This window comes from Canis lupus, chromosome 16, assembly GCF_003254725.2.
Source record: "Canis lupus dingo isolate Sandy chromosome 16, ASM325472v2, whole genome shotgun sequence".
Lineage (NCBI taxonomy): Eukaryota > Metazoa > Chordata > Mammalia > Carnivora > Canidae > Canis > Canis lupus.
This window is the reverse complement of record NC_064258.1, coordinates 54,921,368-54,938,106: the sequence shown is the minus strand read 5'-3', so window position 1 is coordinate 54,938,106 and position 16,739 is coordinate 54,921,368. Positions and strand designations below refer to the sequence as shown.

Sequence of the window (16,739 nt, the reverse complement as noted above, 5' to 3'; positions counted from 1 at the left end):
CTTTGTCCAAGTAATCCCCCAGTTAGACATACAACCAACCTCACATTTGACTCCAGAGAGTATGTATGTACATGTACCTATCAAGAAATAAAGTTTTTTGGGTGCCTGGATGGCTCATTCGGTAAAGTGTCCACCTTGGCTCAGGTCATGATCTCAGGGTCATGAGACTGAACACCAAGTCAGATTCTCTCTCTCTCTCTCTCTCTCTCTCTCTCGCTCCTAAAGAAAAAAAAAATAGAAAGAGAGAAACAAAGTTTTGGCCACCTTACAGCCTACTGGGAACAGGATTCCTAAAATGACAAATATGTCTGGAAGGCTGTAGTCCAAGGCCATTTTTGTTGGCCATATGCAGGGTCTCCAGAACCAGAGGGAACACACAGCTCTACTTAAAATTGAAGGTGTTTATGCTCGAGATGAAACTGAATGGCGAGAGATGAGTACAAAGCAAAGAATAACACAGTGACTCCTGGTGGCAAAGCAAACAAAACCAGAGTCATCAGCAGGAAAAGGAACTCGTGTTCATAGAAACAGTGGCATGGCTCCTGCCAGATTCTGAAGCAACCTTCCTGCTAAAGCCATTGGCCACAGGATCTGTGTGCTGCTGTACTCGTCAAGGACTTAAACTTATTGAAAAGTAAATAAATAAAGGTGTACATGTGTTCTCTTGTAAGAAAAAAATATAAAGTAATAAATCAATAGAAAATGAGAATTTCATCCCCACTGTTAACTTTGCTTTACCTTTGTCTTCTTGAAGGTTCGTATTTGTAGAGTTGTTGCTTATATTTCATATACTAGTCCTCACAAAATTAGGCAGCGCAAGGAATTCACAGTACACTGTTAAAAAAATGATGTTAAAAGGATGAATAAAACTGCTTGGTATGGTATATTGGAGCTGTAACCCACTGACATCTTGCACTAGCACTACACTGCCTCGTTCTCATTACACTAGGGTAGAATGTTTGATATGTCGGTCAAACACAATCTGCTTTGTTTGCCTCCTATTAGAAAACGAAACTAGCTAATTAAAAGACTCACTTGGCAATAAAGCAGCTTCAAAAGTATTGCCTAATTCAAGACAAACAACTTTTAGATATTGTGGTAGGCAGAACAATGCCCTCCCCCCAGAAACATCCATGCTCTAATCCCCAGAACCCGTGTATATGTTAGCTTACATAGAAAAGGGGAATTGAAGTTGCAGATGGGATTAAGGTTGCTGAATCAGCTGACCTTAACATAGAGAGGGTATCTTGGGTTATCCACGTGGGCCCAATGTAATGAGAATAGTCCATTTAAGTGGAAGCAGGAGGCAGAAGAGAGTCATGGGAAATGTGATTATGGGAGGTCAGCATGATCCAGTGGGAGAAGGACTTGACCTGTCATCGCCAGCTTAGAAGGCAGAGAAAGGAAGCCACAAGCCAAGGAATGTGGGAGACCTCGAGAAAGTGGAAAAGGTAAGGAAATGGGTATTCCCCAGAGTCTCCAGAAGAAATACAGCCCTATTGATGCCCCGATTGTAGCCCAGTAGATCTCATGTTGTATTTTTTAGATAATAAATCCATGTTGCTGTTACGCCTCTACATTTCTGGCAATCTGCTATGGCAGCAATCAAAAGCCAGCACAAATAGTAACTGAGAAGCTTTGGTACACTGGGGTGAACCCTAGAGATGGGGAGATCCAATCCAGTTTGCCCTGGCCTTTCAGTGAATATTCATTTCTGATTAGGGTTGGCAGATAAAATACAGGGTGTGCAGTTAAATATAAATTTCAGATACACAATGAATATGCTTTAGTATAAGAGTGCACAATATTTGGCACATGCCTCATGAAAAATTATTCATCATATCTGAAATTCAAATTTAACTGAGTGTCCTGTATTTTTATTTGGTAAATCTGGCAACCTATTTCTAATCCACATATGGGGGAAATTCCAGGAAATACCTCTGCTCAACAGAACTGCTCTCTGCCAACCATGCAAAAACCCACTTCTTAATCACTCTCCCCCTAGATGTTGGGTCTAATTTATTATGCACTGCCTGTCTTTCTCTATGATAATAGGGTTGTCTGGTGCCCATCTCTGGACATGGTATTAATGTCATGAATTGCAAATAAAGGTCAGTGCATTTTTTGCTAAATGTGACAGTCCTGTAATCATCTGGAGCCTCATGTGCATTTTCCTTGGATTTCACCCAATTTTCATTTCTCCTCTGCCAAAATGCCATGGTGACTATCCAAGCACTCATTAGGGAGTGATCTTCAGGCTCTGACCCTGGGCCTAAATGTATTCCCTCAGCTTGTTTTAAATAATCTCATTTCCACAGCAGCTGTGATTCTGCTTTGCTGACTGTTCAGTAGATTGTGTAGTAATGCCATTAAATGTGAACAAATTGGTGGGCCTTCTCCCACAGCACTCTCATCCAGCTGTTAGCTTACATTTGTGAAAATCAGGACTCATGCATAACTGTACATTTAGTGGTTTAATATTTTCCAAAAGAATCACACAGTTCCTTTCAATGGGTTCTTACATTGCCGATGAATGGGCAAAAATAGAGCATCTGTCTCTGGAAGTCAGAGGGTATCTTGTAGAGTATGCCCATGTATTACACATTGCCAAGCCTCTATTCTGCTAGTTGTGGCTGTTGGCTCAAATAATTTATTCCTCAGTCAGTGAGGTAAAGTGAGGAAGGTAGGATGTTAATTTGAAACCAGATTTGAGGGCATAATTATAAATTTATGTTAAAGTTACAATTTTCCATTAATATACTTAGGGCTCACTCCAAGAACTGTATTTTTTAATAACAAAATATTTTTTTACATAGATTCTTCAGATGGCCTTGTCATTTGTAATGATGCTATTTTTTAAAAAAAATCATGTTCCCAACCATGGATAATGCCCATTTCTGTTCAGAAAAGTCTTAAATGATAACCAGTTTTGTTGCCAGTTTAGAGATTCAGGAAAGAATATATACAAATCTAGACAGAATTTTCACTCAACACAAGCATAACATTTCACCATATTGCCCATGTAAAAAGTACTATTACACAGTATAATTATAATCTTTACTATCTTTTCCTTTTGAGCAAATGGTGAATGGTGGCAGTTCTGGTATTATTGTAAAAAATAAACTTCTTGAAGACATGGGCCCTTCTCAAAGTTATTTCATAGGCAAAGAAACCAAGACCCTAAGAAGATAAAGATCTTGCCTAAGGACATAAAGTAGTCACTTATTTTAAGGTAGTCACCTTAAGTAGTCACTTATTTTGATAAAATTCAAAATAGAAATAGAAACAATGCAGATTGCAGAGCAAGAAGAGAATCCTAACAGGTGGAGAGATGAGGGTACAAACTATGATCGCATAGAGATAATATTGTTGGTACTAATACCAGTCACGAATTCCTGCTTGGGTTCTTCATAAAGAGTCCACCACATAACACACGGCAAAAACATCTTAGAAACTCCAGATAAGAACCTGAACCCAAACCCAGGTCTACCGACTTTCTAGCATACTGTGTTCCCATTCTTCCCAGCACAGGCCGACTGTGGATTCCCTATGACATCTTCATTTTCTTCCACTCTGCAGTGGGGTGGGAAGGCCGAGTCCCTTCAATTATCGCTCAAGGTAACTTTAGTATCTGTGTTTTTAAAAAATATTTAAGGGATCCCTGGGTGGCGCAGTGGTTTGGCGCCTGCCTTTGGCTCAGGGCGCGATCCTGGAGACCCAGGATCGAATCCCACATCGGGCTTCCGGTGCATGGAGCCTGCTTCTCCCTCTGCCTATGTCTCTGCCTCTCTCTCTTTCTCTCTCTGTGACTATCATAAATAAATAAAAATTAAAAAAAATATTTAAGTATTTAATGTGTTATAAGAACCCATTGGAAGGAACTATGTTATTCTTGTGGAAAATATAAATATTAAATATTTTAAATATTTAAATATTCACCTAGACCGAGAGCTCCGGGGGGGATGAGTTTCAAGTATCCAGTATAATTAGAGGTTAATTGTTTCTGATGAAAGAATGAAAGGACATACTGCCCTGGTTTTAGTGTAGACAGAAAGATCTATGCTGACAAGCCAATCTCAATTTTGTGCATAGCTAGCTATGAAAAGCTATTGCAATTTGGCAAACGCACTCATTAGGTTCTGGCAAGCATTACATTTTTAGGGAAAATTTAAGCTGGTCTGGTAGCAGCATATAAACATCTGTGAAGCTGCTTCCTCTGGCTTCCTCAAAGCTGCTCAGAACGTGTCCTGCAACAGTACACGAACGGCCTGAATAACTATCTACCACATATCCTGGCATGCAGTGAATACAGCAGGAAGTCACTTCATTACAAAATGCAAATTAGTGCTTATTTATTTTTTTATCACATGTAAGCAATTTTAAATGCCAAAGTTAAATACTTAAACAAGACAGAATGCCTTCCAGGGGCCAATGTACTAGCTGAAACAAAAAAAATCAGTGTCTCTCATAAGGTCGAAAACCTTTGCTGTTTCATATAGGTTTTCTGGGTCTGTTCATGAAGTTTCTGAATAGTCAAAAATAGACTAAGTAATTAATATGAATGACAAAAGTAAACATGCCCATTTGATATAAGGTGATGCAACATTTTGGGAAAAAGAAAATACCACAGCTGGGTAAGAGTTATTTGGAAATCATGGGCAGGGTTGCAGTGCTTTTTATTTGTTTTGTTTTAAGATTTTATTTCTTAATTCTGAGAGAGAGAGAGAGAGAGCAATGAAAGGGGCAGAGGGAGAGAGAAAATCTCAGGCAGACTCCACACTGAGTGAGGAGCCCCACGCGGGGCTTGATCCCTCAACACTGAGATCATGACTTGAGCTGAAATCAGGAGGCAGACAGTTAACCCACCTTGCCCCCCAGGTGCCCCAGGGTCACAGTTTTTAAAACATAGCCAGGAGGGAGCCTGATTGGGAAGATGTCATTTGAGCAAGGACTTAAAGGCGAGAAGAGAATTAACCATGCAAATAGCCAAGTACTTAATCAGAAGCCAGTTTGAAATCTCTAAGACACAATAAGGCTGGCATGTTCCAGAAACAACAAGAAGGCCCCAAAGTATAGCATTGTTTAGTTAAAATAAAGGAAAACCTGAGTAAAAAAAAGTAGCTTCGGGAAAGCATAAAACAAAGAAGTAGGACACTCTTTGTGCAAGGACCATGACAGGGCTCTATGTAGGAAAACAGAACAAGCAAAAAAAGTAAAACATTACGTTTTATAGAAAGGCAGAATTATGGACATTTTGAGATGGATACACAATTTTTCACTGACTAAATCAGATCTGTAAAAATGTCCAGACTTCTTAAAAAAACGGTCCCCATTTTATCTGTATTTCCACAATTTATATCGCCATATCTACTCCTTCCCAGGCAACATTTTACTCAACACTCACTTGGGTGCTTTCACCTACTTTTTGTAGACAGCGCCCACTCGGTGTGTACTCTTAGAAGGCCGACTCACCTGTGCCCTGGGCTCCTGCGCACAATCACATACTGAATGCAGCAGTCCCCCTGCCTGCCCGAGCTCTGACCCCCGAGGTGAACTGAGCTCTAACCACCCCCCGCCCCCCCGAGGTGAACCGTAGTCTGGAAGCAGGTGATCCTCCTTTTGCAGAAGCGTCCAGGGCCAATGGTAGCCTAACTCTGCGCCCCAACACTAGTGTCCCTCACGTCCAGGCAGCCCATTGCTTAGACTTTTGACTGTCTCGCATCAGCACAGCAGGAAGAGGGGCGTGCAGGACAATGTTTTGAGAGACAGAGACCATATTCACACAGCTTTTCTTACAATATAGTGTCATAATTGTTCTGTTTTATTATTAGTTGTTCATCTCTTGCTGTACTTAATTTATAAATTAACATTTATCATAGGCACACATGTGTAGGATGGAACACAATATATACAGGGTTTCGGGCCTCCACTGGGGGGTCTTGAGAACTATACCCCAAGGATAAGGGGTGACTATCTCATTTGAACACCCAAAAGACCACTCAAACCTTATATGGCCTAAACAAAGCTAGTGTCATTCTCCCCAGGATGCTTTGCCTTTCATATTGCTGAACACCACCTCGACCATCACACACGCCCAACCAGAAATCTGGCGTCTCCTTCTTCCTTCCCTTGCTGCCTGTCCCAAGAGCAGTAGGTCACCACACGTGTTGACCCCATGCTCACACCCTCTCAGGAGTCTTTACTGACTAATCTGCTGGCACTACCCTATTTTTCTCTCCTGGGCTCCCCAAACAGCTGCAAAACAGCCTCCCTATTTACAGATTCGACCACTGAAGTGCCCTCTAACTTTCCCCAGGTAGTCATATACCACCCCCCCACCCCAACATACACACAGATCCCAGAACCAGACCTCATTTGCATGGGGAAGAGACAAAGAGGAGCGCATCCAGCAGATAATCACGTGGCCCCATTCCCTGTCCCAGAGGTGGTTTAGGCATGGATGTTGCCAATGAGTGCAGCCAGTGAGACTGACCAGTGAAACCCGCACGGAAGCATGGTAAGGGCCTCCCTTCATGCTTTCCTTCAACGACAAAAGGACACATGCAATAAGAAGCACTCTGATTATATTCCTTAGAATGAAAATATCAAAATGTTGACACTCTCCCACACCACTGGTAGAGGTATTATTTGCTTCAGTTTTGCCAAAAGAACACTAATAATTTGCAGCATAAAAACTCTAATACTGGGCAGCCCTGGTGGCTCAGTGGTTTAGTGCTGCTTCAGCCCAGGGCCTGATCCTGGAGACCCGGGATTGAGTCCCATGTCAGGCTTCCTGCATGGAATCTGCTTCTCCCTCTGCCTGTGTCTCTGCCTCTCTCTCTCTCTTTCTCTCTCTGTATCTCTCATGAATAAATAAAATCTTAAAAAAAAAAAACCTCTAATACTTGGAGCTAAATTTTATCTCTCACTGCATATCAGGCACTAGGCAATGTGTCTTATACTGTCTCGTTTAATCCTTAAAACAACCCTATGAATTAGACATTAATGCTCTTGAGAAATGAGGAAAAATATGTCTTCGGGTAGTTAAGTGCTTTTCTCAATTTCACATGGGCAGGACACTATAAGAGATTTTGAAATTCATAATAAAGTCATTGTTCCAAGGAGATGATAAAAATAGACACGAAGGCCCGCATGCGCATACACACACACACACACAGATATGTGCCAATTGTTTGGTATAATGTGAAATTTTGAGAGAGAGAATGTGAAAAACCCAACAGCACTGAGGAAGCATTTAACTAATCAGGCTACATCAGAATAGAGGGCTGGTTAAGGCTTGGGAGGAAAATACCGGATCAGAATTATGTTCAGGGAAAAGAGTCCTGTTTTTCCTGCTTCCTTCCCTCGCTCCCTCCCTGCCTCCCTTCCAACCAGTCCTCTGGTTGGAAGACCAGGCAGCCTTCACCCAGATGGAGGCTGGCACAACAGGGGGCCCCAGGGGAGCCAGAGCTGGAGCAGGGCGCACCATCCCCATTCCTGGTGAACCATTCAAAGAGGGGCGCCCCTCCTGCCTGCCTCTCCTGGTGCCATCCTCAAATGCAATTTGCACGCTGTCCTGTAGTTTCCTTTGGGAGACGTCAGCCCTCACCACCCTTCCCCACTACTGTTGGCAGTGCTGAACCCCCTGCTTGAGACGTGTCAGAGGGCACTGTCCTCTTTCATCATGGCTTGGCACTGATATTTTATGGTTGACCATGAGGAAAGGAGTTGGCCAAAGTTCACAGTAGTTCGGGGCGGGAATTCCAGGGACAGCAGATAGAATAAACTGGTCCTGAAGCCCTCCCCATGTGTTGCGTCACAGGAGCACCCAGGCTCGAGGCTCTGGCCAACGAAGCTTTCCTGGTAGCCCTGTCCACACCAGGCTAAAAGGAGTCTGAAGGCCTGGTCCCTTGGAGCCCCTTCCAAGAGACTAAGCTCCTGACATCATTGCCTACACCATCCTCAGAAGCCTAGCTGAGCGGGACAGACGGAAGCAGAGAGGAAGGAAGAGAGTGTGGCAAACATCACAGAAGCTTCAGGAAGCACAGAGCCTTAATCGTGACTTTAATTAAACTTCAGCTCCTGAAAATTTTCCTTTGAAATGTGACCAGCTCAGTTACCCTCTCTTCCTGCCAACCCCCTCACCTTTCCTGAATCTCTTCTCTATAGCCTTCTGAGGAAGAGAGCCTCCAGCTTTCTCCAAAGTTAGAGCCCATGGAGGCACCAGCTGAAGCTGAGGGCAAACTCGGTATCTTGACTTGAAAACACTTGCAAGTCTCAGCATGTGCACTAAATGCGTGCATTTGGACCCATGTCCATTCCCTTCTGCTGTTGCTTCCTCCACAGAGATCAGGAGCTGTGGGCAGGGCCGGGGGATGAGTGGAGCATGGCCCGGGCAGCTGTGGGAGTAGAGACCTAGACCTTGGCCTCTGATGTCAACGGCCAACTTCCACATGAGGTAAAGCCTTTGTCAAGATGCACCCAGCTCTCAGCTAGTCCTACCAAAGGGAAGAACCAACTCTGCGGATAATCTTACAAGACATTTAAATCTGGCCTTTGCATAGAGAGTAAATTCAAACCCTCTAAAAAAAATTGTTGCTTGCTTGTGTAGCCTTGGTCCATATCAATAATCATGTTTTACTTCCGCTGAATTGTGCATTTCCTCAAGGAGCAGCAACTGGATGGGAAGCAGAGCATCCAGGTGCAGCCCGAGCAGTGGGGTGTCCCATGCCCGGAAGTGAACACCCATAGAGGGTGTTCAGAGTTGACCCCATGAGTCTTGGGCATGAGTTTAATGCCCAAGAGCAAGTAAAATGCAACAAGCGAGTAAAGGTATCTCATTTTGAGAGACAAGTACAGAGGGCCTTAACTTTCAGACCCAGCACCAGACTAAGCCTTTGGGGATGGACGTGAAATAAGGTCTGTGGACTGAGAGAATGTTGGGGGTATTTTCACCCCGATTCTGGGCCCCGGATCCTGCAGTTTCTTGCAAGTTCACTGCTTTCCAGAGACAGGAGCAGAATCCAGAGATCCTTGGTGCTGGGAGCAGGGAAGCCCAAGCCATGGGGTTGTGCGTGTGGATTGCTTGGAAAGGGCTCAGCAGAGATGCATCATCGGTCGGCTGCCGGCTGTGCCAGGTCCTTCCCACTGTGCACGTGGGCTTCTGGTGGCAAGAGGTGAGTAGCTAAAAACCCCGTGAGATTTCCGGTCTCAATCAGAGATCTGCTTGATGACAGTGCTCCCTCTTTCCGCTTTAAACCTCAGGGGTTAGGTTACTTCTCTGAAATACCTTCATAGAATGATGTCATATATGAAGAGTATGAGCACTTATGTCTGTATAATATAGAATCATATTCAAAGGAATACACTGTATGTATAAAATGGCATAAATGTACAATTATAAAATTTATAAATTATATAAAATATCTAGTTATATGCAATTTATATAATATAAAATTTGATAGAAATATATCTCATTTATATTGTATTATATATTTGTGTACAATAATATATTAAGTAAATTAAAATAAAAAATTTATAAAAATTATAAATATGTTATACATTTTATGTATATGTACAATGTATGTATATATGTACATAAGTATGTGATAACATAAAGACAGCATATATAAATACATCTATATGTATGGTGATGGATGTTAATTAGATTGATATTAAATATAAAAGATATTAATGTGTATTATATATACACATTATACACTATAATGTATATATCATACATTAACTTTATAAATCATACATTTATATACAATTTAATGATGATTCTGTACAACGTATAGACACAATTATATATTTATATGATTTTATATGTGTGCACATTACCTAGTTACAGCATTATATATCACTATATTTTGGATACTTATAAATTAGCATATACAATGTTTATATGAGGTGTGTATATTAGTGCATATATATATATAAATTCCATATATTGTGCCCAAATATATCATACACCAGAAATATTGGCAGTAATACATATATGACATGTGCTCCTCACTAGTACATAATATGTACCCTGGACTCTGCCAAGGAGGTGCCACCCAGTGGTCCTGGAGCTGCGGAGGGTCCTCGAGGATGGAGCCTTCCCTGAGAGCCGCACCCCACCACCCTGCACCTGCGGGGCTCACGGTGCACCTGCACCCCTGGGACATGCAGGGCCGTGGGCGCTGACCGCCGGAGCCCTGGCCACCTGGTGTGATGTCCTGCCCTCTGCTCCCGTGTCACCCATGGCTCCAACAATACCTACCCCAGGTCCCCGAGGGGAGTCACTGCTGCAAAGAGGACCCCATCACTTAGTGATGAGGCATGTGGTCTTATGTATTCTTTAGGAGAATTGTGATATTCATACTGGACAGATTTTTTACAAGGAAGTATACTATTTGCCAAAGAACACATTTGCTTATCTGATGTGTTTGAGGGGCACACTTTTTATTATATAAGTGTTTGTTTGTTTTTTAAGTAGGCTCCAAACCCAACACAGGGTTTGAATTCACAACCCTGAAATCAAGACCTGAGATCAAGAGTCACACCCTCCAGGGACTGAGCCACCCACCTGCCCGACCACTTTTAAGTACTTAAGTGCATATTTCTAGCTTAACACCAAGTAGAACTTATTCGATCTCACAGAAATTACACATATAAATAGGAAAAACTGTCATTCTTAGAGATGTTCCCAGGAGAGGATGTTAGCTCTTAGTTCTAACTAAGTTGGCCATGCATTTAAAATAATTAAATAATTAAGACTGAATAACACTCTGGATTCTATCAACTAAATCAGGCAAACTTTCTGAGCAGTATTTACTGGTATCTCATTTGACTACCCCAATAGCCGATAGTGATAGCCGATCTATCACTGACAGCAGAGAAACTATTTTTAGGAGTTTTTATCTTGCTTTTCAATACAGGCCAAAGCCAGAGACGTTCTGATAATAGTAATTCGATTAATGTTTTGTAAGGATGCAGCCTACATTTATCACTTGAGAGGTAACTTGATTACTTTCTGATGTGAAACCTATTTTACGTAGTGGCAGAGGATATAGAAAAGTATAACAGGTTTTCTTGCTTTGGTTTGAAGAAAAAATATGAATTTCTATGCTTCGGTAGTTCTTTATTTTTGAAACCAGACTCATTAAGATTTACAAAAGCTGTCTTTTATGATGATCAACATATTATATTTTGTGAGTTATTATTAGTCCGATGGTGGTGATGAATATTTGAACATTGGCAGTATCGTGAGGGCACTCCAAAATCCTCACCCAGATACCAGGGCCGAGCCATAACTTTGCAGTGATCACCAGTTTGGATTGAACCATTTAGTATATTTGGTGATACCTAGTTTCTCTGACTAATGGGTCATGAAACTCCGCCTGGTGACAAAACATCCTCACAGCCAAATGGTAACTGTTAATTAATGGTAGTTTAATTAGTTCAGTAGGTGTATTCAAAGAGCCTCTGCAGAGTGCATGACCCAGCACCCCCATCAGAGCTGTGCCCTCTCTGCTTCTCTGGTAGCTCTGACTCAGGCCTGGCTCTAACCACCTACCATTAAGAACCCATTTCCTGTTTCCTTTTGCCTGAATCATTCTCAATGGTAGCTTTACTAAAAGATGCCCTGTCAGTCTCTACCTGTCCAGGATAGGAGGCTATGTATGTATGATTAATTAGCAATATTCATAAAACTGCAAATTAATTAATTAGCAATATTAATTAATTAGCTATAATTAATTAATTAATTAGCAATATTCATAAAACTGCAAATATTTTTTTTGCATAACTGCACTGTAAAATTATTCACCCTACTGTTGACACTTGATTCTCGACTCTGCTCTAGAATACATGCACTTGCAAAGCATCTTGTAACACCTTTTGAGACACTAGCTATGTGTAAAACTAGAAAAGCATTGCTAATTGAGGTAATACCCCTCCCTTCCATGTGCGCACATAGAAATAATGTAAAAACAGAAAACAAAAAACGCCTAAAGCTTAATACGTGTCCTAGTTAGAAGAAAAGGGAATTCTCTGAGTGTCAAAAGTGGGAGATTTTAAATCTGAGAACTGAAGCTATGTTATTAGGTACATTGAAGATTGAGAGGTCTTCCTGTTGAATGGATCTTTTTACTACTATAAAATGTCCTTGTTTCTCCTTAGTAAAACTATTGCTTACAATCGACTCTGATATTTAAATGGTCACACCAGCTTTCTTGCGTTTAGGTCTCTGTGGTGTATCATGCTTGATCACCAATTTCTATTTATCTGTGTCCTTATGTTTAAAGTGTGTCTTCTAAATAATTGGATCTTGCTATTCTGTTTTTTTTTTTTTTTTAAATCCAGCCTGAAAAATCGATCCTTTTATTTAGTGGATACCCTGTGTGTGTTCAACTTAATTTCTTATATAATTAGATTAACTCTACCATCTTCTTATTTGTCCTCTATTTGTCTCATCTATTCTTTTTTATTTTTTTAATTCCCTTTTTTTGCCTTCTTTTGCATGACTCAAGCATTTTCTTTGCTGTTCCATTTAATATGGTCTTTTTTATTATAACATATATGTTTTTATTTTAGTGATTGTGCATCCAGGACTTATTAGAGTCTACCTAAAATTAGAATTTTATCACCTTCCATAAAATATAAAGTCTTACCACACTTAGCTATATTTATCCTTCTGCCTTTTCCACTGTAACTGTTATATATTGAATTCTACATCTTGTGAAACCAGAAGCAGAGTTTTTAAGCACAGTAATGACTATTTCTTGAAGCGGTCACTATTTTTTCATATTTTCCCACTTACGTTTCCTTTCCAATATTCTTTGCTTGTGCCTGCAGTTTCCTACTTCTATGTAGAGTCATTTCACTTCTACTTAAATGGTTCACATGAGTATTTAATACAGTGCAGTTCTAATAGATTCTAATAAATTCTTAGCTTCTGTTGATCTGGGGAGATAATCTTCATTTTGCCCTTATTTTTTTTTTTAATTTAAATTCAATTAGCCAACATGTAGCACATAATTAGTTTTGGATGTTGCCCTTATTTTCGAAAGATATTTTACCAAATAAAGAAGTCTAAGTTGAGCAATTTTTCAAGATGAGTGAACTACCTTTTCCCAGTTTCCATTGCTTTGTGCAAAGGCAACTGAAAGTCTCCTTGCTGCTCCCTTGGCTTTCTTACGTCCCTGACTCCCAACCCCAGTTGGTTTTAAAGTTTTCTCCTCTTTGGTTTTCAGCAGTTTGACTGTGATATGCCTGGAAGTGTTTTCCTTGTTTTTTTTTCTCCTCCCACAAGTGTGCTGAAGTCCTTCAACCTTTGTGTTTTGGGAATTTGGGGGAAATCTTGGGAAACTTTCGTAATTGGTGGAATAGTTTAGAGAAAATTCATGCTGCTTTCTTCCAGTATTCTTTTTGCTCCATCTTCTCTGTCTCTCCTGTTGGCACTTGGATTGCAATTGGATAGTGTGACTGTCCCACGTTGTCTTCCTCACTCTGAAGCACTTTAGAAGGAAGCAAACAGGGATGCCTGGGTGGCTCAGTGGTTGAGTGTCTGCCTTTGGCTTAGGCGTGATCCCTGCTGGGATGGAGTCCCACATCGGGCTCCCTGTGAGGAGCCTGCTTTGCTTCTCCCTCTGTCTGTGTCTCTGCCTCTCTCTCTGTGTCTCTCATGAATAAATAAAATCTTAAAAAAAAAAAAAAAAAGAAGGAAGCAAACAACCCCCACCAGTCTTGATTTATACCTAAAATAAGTGATCCCTCTTTCATAGTGTGGTATCTTACAACATGGGATAGATTAGAAGATATTTCTGTGAGTGAACAAATGTCATTTAAAAGTGTAACCCAGGGGCACCTGGGGGGCTCAGTCAGTGAAGCGTCTGCCTTGGGCTCAGGTCTTGATCTCAGGGTCCTGGGATTGAATCCCGTGTCGGGCTCCCTGCTCAGTGGGGAGTCTGCTTCTCCCTCTGCCCCTCAGCCCACTCATGCTATCTCTCTCTCTCTCTCTCTCAGATAAATAAAATCTTTAAAAATAATAATAAAGTGCAACCCATTACCAAAATTCAGTCCCCCACTATTAAGGCCATGGGGAAGAATGTTGCTGCAAAGTAATGCATTTAGAAATATAATCTTGCTGTATTTTACCTCCTTCAGAGGCAGATGCACAATTGAAATTTTCATTGTCTAGTGTTTATACGTTACCCCTAATGGAATATGCGCATTACTGGACTCACAGGCCATAGTTGTATACCCTGGAGTTGACTGTCACTGAGAAATCGCTGGTTTTCAGGGTATTTTTCCCCTCGACCTCATAGGAGGGACAACAAGTTTACTGTCCTGTTTTGAACTCAGGAAATGAGGCCAGCACATCTGCAGCTCTCGAGAGAAGTCATGACCTGCTGTTCCAGAAGGTTCCTCCCTGTAACTCCTGCCTCCCCAAGCTGTTAGATCTGGTCCAGCGCCCTGGTCTCTACTCTGGCTTTCCTCCATCCACATGGACGCACATTTAGGAAAGTGAAACACTCTTCACCACGGCAGCAGACGGCAGCAATTCTCAAGCATTTGGTCTCACAAGCTCAGCGCACTCTTCAGACTTATTGAGCTTTTGTTTCCATAGGTTAAATATATTGATAACTACTATTTTAGAAACTAAAGTTGAAAATTTGCTTAAAATATTTATTAGTTTATTTAAAATAGTGATGAACCAGTTGTATATTAACATAAGTAACACTTTTATGAAAAATGTATTTTCCAAAATTAGAAACAAGGTGACAAGAGTGGGCTTGTGTATTTTAGCAGATCTCTTCAATGTCTGGCTTAAGAGAACACAGTGGGGTTCTGCTCAGACCCCCTTCTACATCCAGGTCCCTTTGAGCTTACATTTATTGTTACTTCTGGGAGTTCATGGAGGAAGAATCCCTAAGGGCCAATAAACATACAAAAACTGATCCCCACAGTTATCAGAGAAATATCAATTTAATCTATAATTCGGTACCATCTTATCTCTGTCTGATTGGCAAGAGTGAAAAGCTCTGATAACCCAAGAATGTGGAGAAAAGATAATTTTTACACTCTACTGTTGGGGCTTTCAATACATAAAATAGCTAGTAAATTGGAATATCCTCACCACCTAATTGCAGGAGACTGCTCTTGGCTATGCATCTGAAACTAGCCATCGCACATGTGCACAAGGAGAAATGTTTACTAGCACTCACTGTAACGTTCATAAGAGAAAAAATTAGAAACCTAAACCCTTTTTTTTTTTTAGAAACCTAAACCTTTATTGATAAAAGGATGGATACGTGTATTACAATATACTTATATAGGTATTATGTCAAAAATACTATAATAATATTGTATGTAATATTCTAACGCTGGTACATTATGTACCAGTTAATAGGATGAACAAAAGCTCTACAACAACCCGATTAAAAACATTTATGGTAAATTAGTTAAAGCTGCATGTTAACATGGCTATAACTTTAAAATGATGTTGAAATAAAAAAACAATCTATACAACTTATGTTCTGTGTTAAAAATACACAAACATGTATTAAATATTTCTTAGAATATTAATAGATATAGGAATGATGCAGTTCTGTTTATGGAAGCAGTTAATTCTTAGGAGAGAAAGGGGAGAGGGATTTTTCTGATTAAGACAAAAGAAAGACATTGCCTCAATTGGTGCGTATTTTTTTATAATAAATATGACACATGATGCTTTGACAAACCTGGATGATGAGGGCATGTTTGTGTGTGTGTGTGTGTGTGTGTGTGTGTGTGTGTGTGTTGTTTAAAGGATGCTCTAGGCCCATGTGCAACTTGAACTCATGATCCAGGGATGAAGAGTCTCATGCTGTACGGACTGAGTCAGCCAGGTGCCCCTGAGGGCATGTGTGCAGACAGTTTGTTATATTTCTCTATTTCAATGTCTAGAAAAAGGAACATAATGTGCGAAATTAAAATAATACCTGTAAAAATGGAAATAATCTCACTCCCAGAAATTTGAGTTGTAATCCAAACTAAATTGAGGAATGTGCATGAATGCTGGTGTCACACTGTTTTCTAGGCACTTTTCTGGAAGGGTTGGGAGAGCTCTCACAAGGCCCCTTGTGAGCCCAGGAGAGGTGAGCGTTCTGGGGTTGGGCTCCAGTTGCACCAGATCCCTGGATTCTAAGAGAAGAGGCAGTGGTAGAGGAGGACAAGCAACATGTAAGAGAGAAACAACCCAGGCCACCACGTAGGTTGACAATGCACACCTTTCACATACATTATGATGTGGCACAAGGTGGCCCTGGAGAAGCCATTGCGTACGAGGCACCCCTTCATGGAAATCCTCTACTGAGAAAGAGACAGAAACATGGCTGACTGGGATGGCACTTGACTTTTCTGGTTTTCCAGAGGGACCTGTATTAGTTGTTGAGAGGGGACAAGGGCCTCCTCCCGAGCAAAGCTAGGTTCCAAGCTTTGGGGTAGAATTCTGCAGAATGAACATTCAGAGAGAACCATCTCCTGATTTCTACTGTGTTCTACATTCTCTAAAAGCAAAAACAGTTTTACGGACAAAATAAAAGACGTAATACAAGCAATTCTCTTTGAAAAATAGTTTAAAGATAGTAAAGGTATGTTGAAAAAGATACAAAGGCACCCCAGCCTATGGAATCACTAGGTACAATTGAGTCTAAACAGTCTCCTAGAAGGCTTTGATCGGTTTCAGGAAAATGTTGTTTGAGGTGATT

General features: G+C 40.9%; 1 long non-coding RNA gene across 1 annotated transcript; it reads left to right on the top strand.

The window, feature by feature from the left end:
* The first annotated feature begins 1,157 nt into the window (after positions 1-1,157).
* On the top strand, positions 1,158-16,014 carry LOC112651126 (uncharacterized). The gene is made up of 4 exons (XR_003130620.3): positions 1,158-1,451; positions 8,347-8,458; positions 9,009-9,176; positions 14,353-16,014. It is a non-coding gene; the product is annotated as an uncharacterized LOC112651126 (long non-coding RNA).
* The last annotated feature ends 725 nt before the right edge of the window (positions 16,015-16,739 follow it).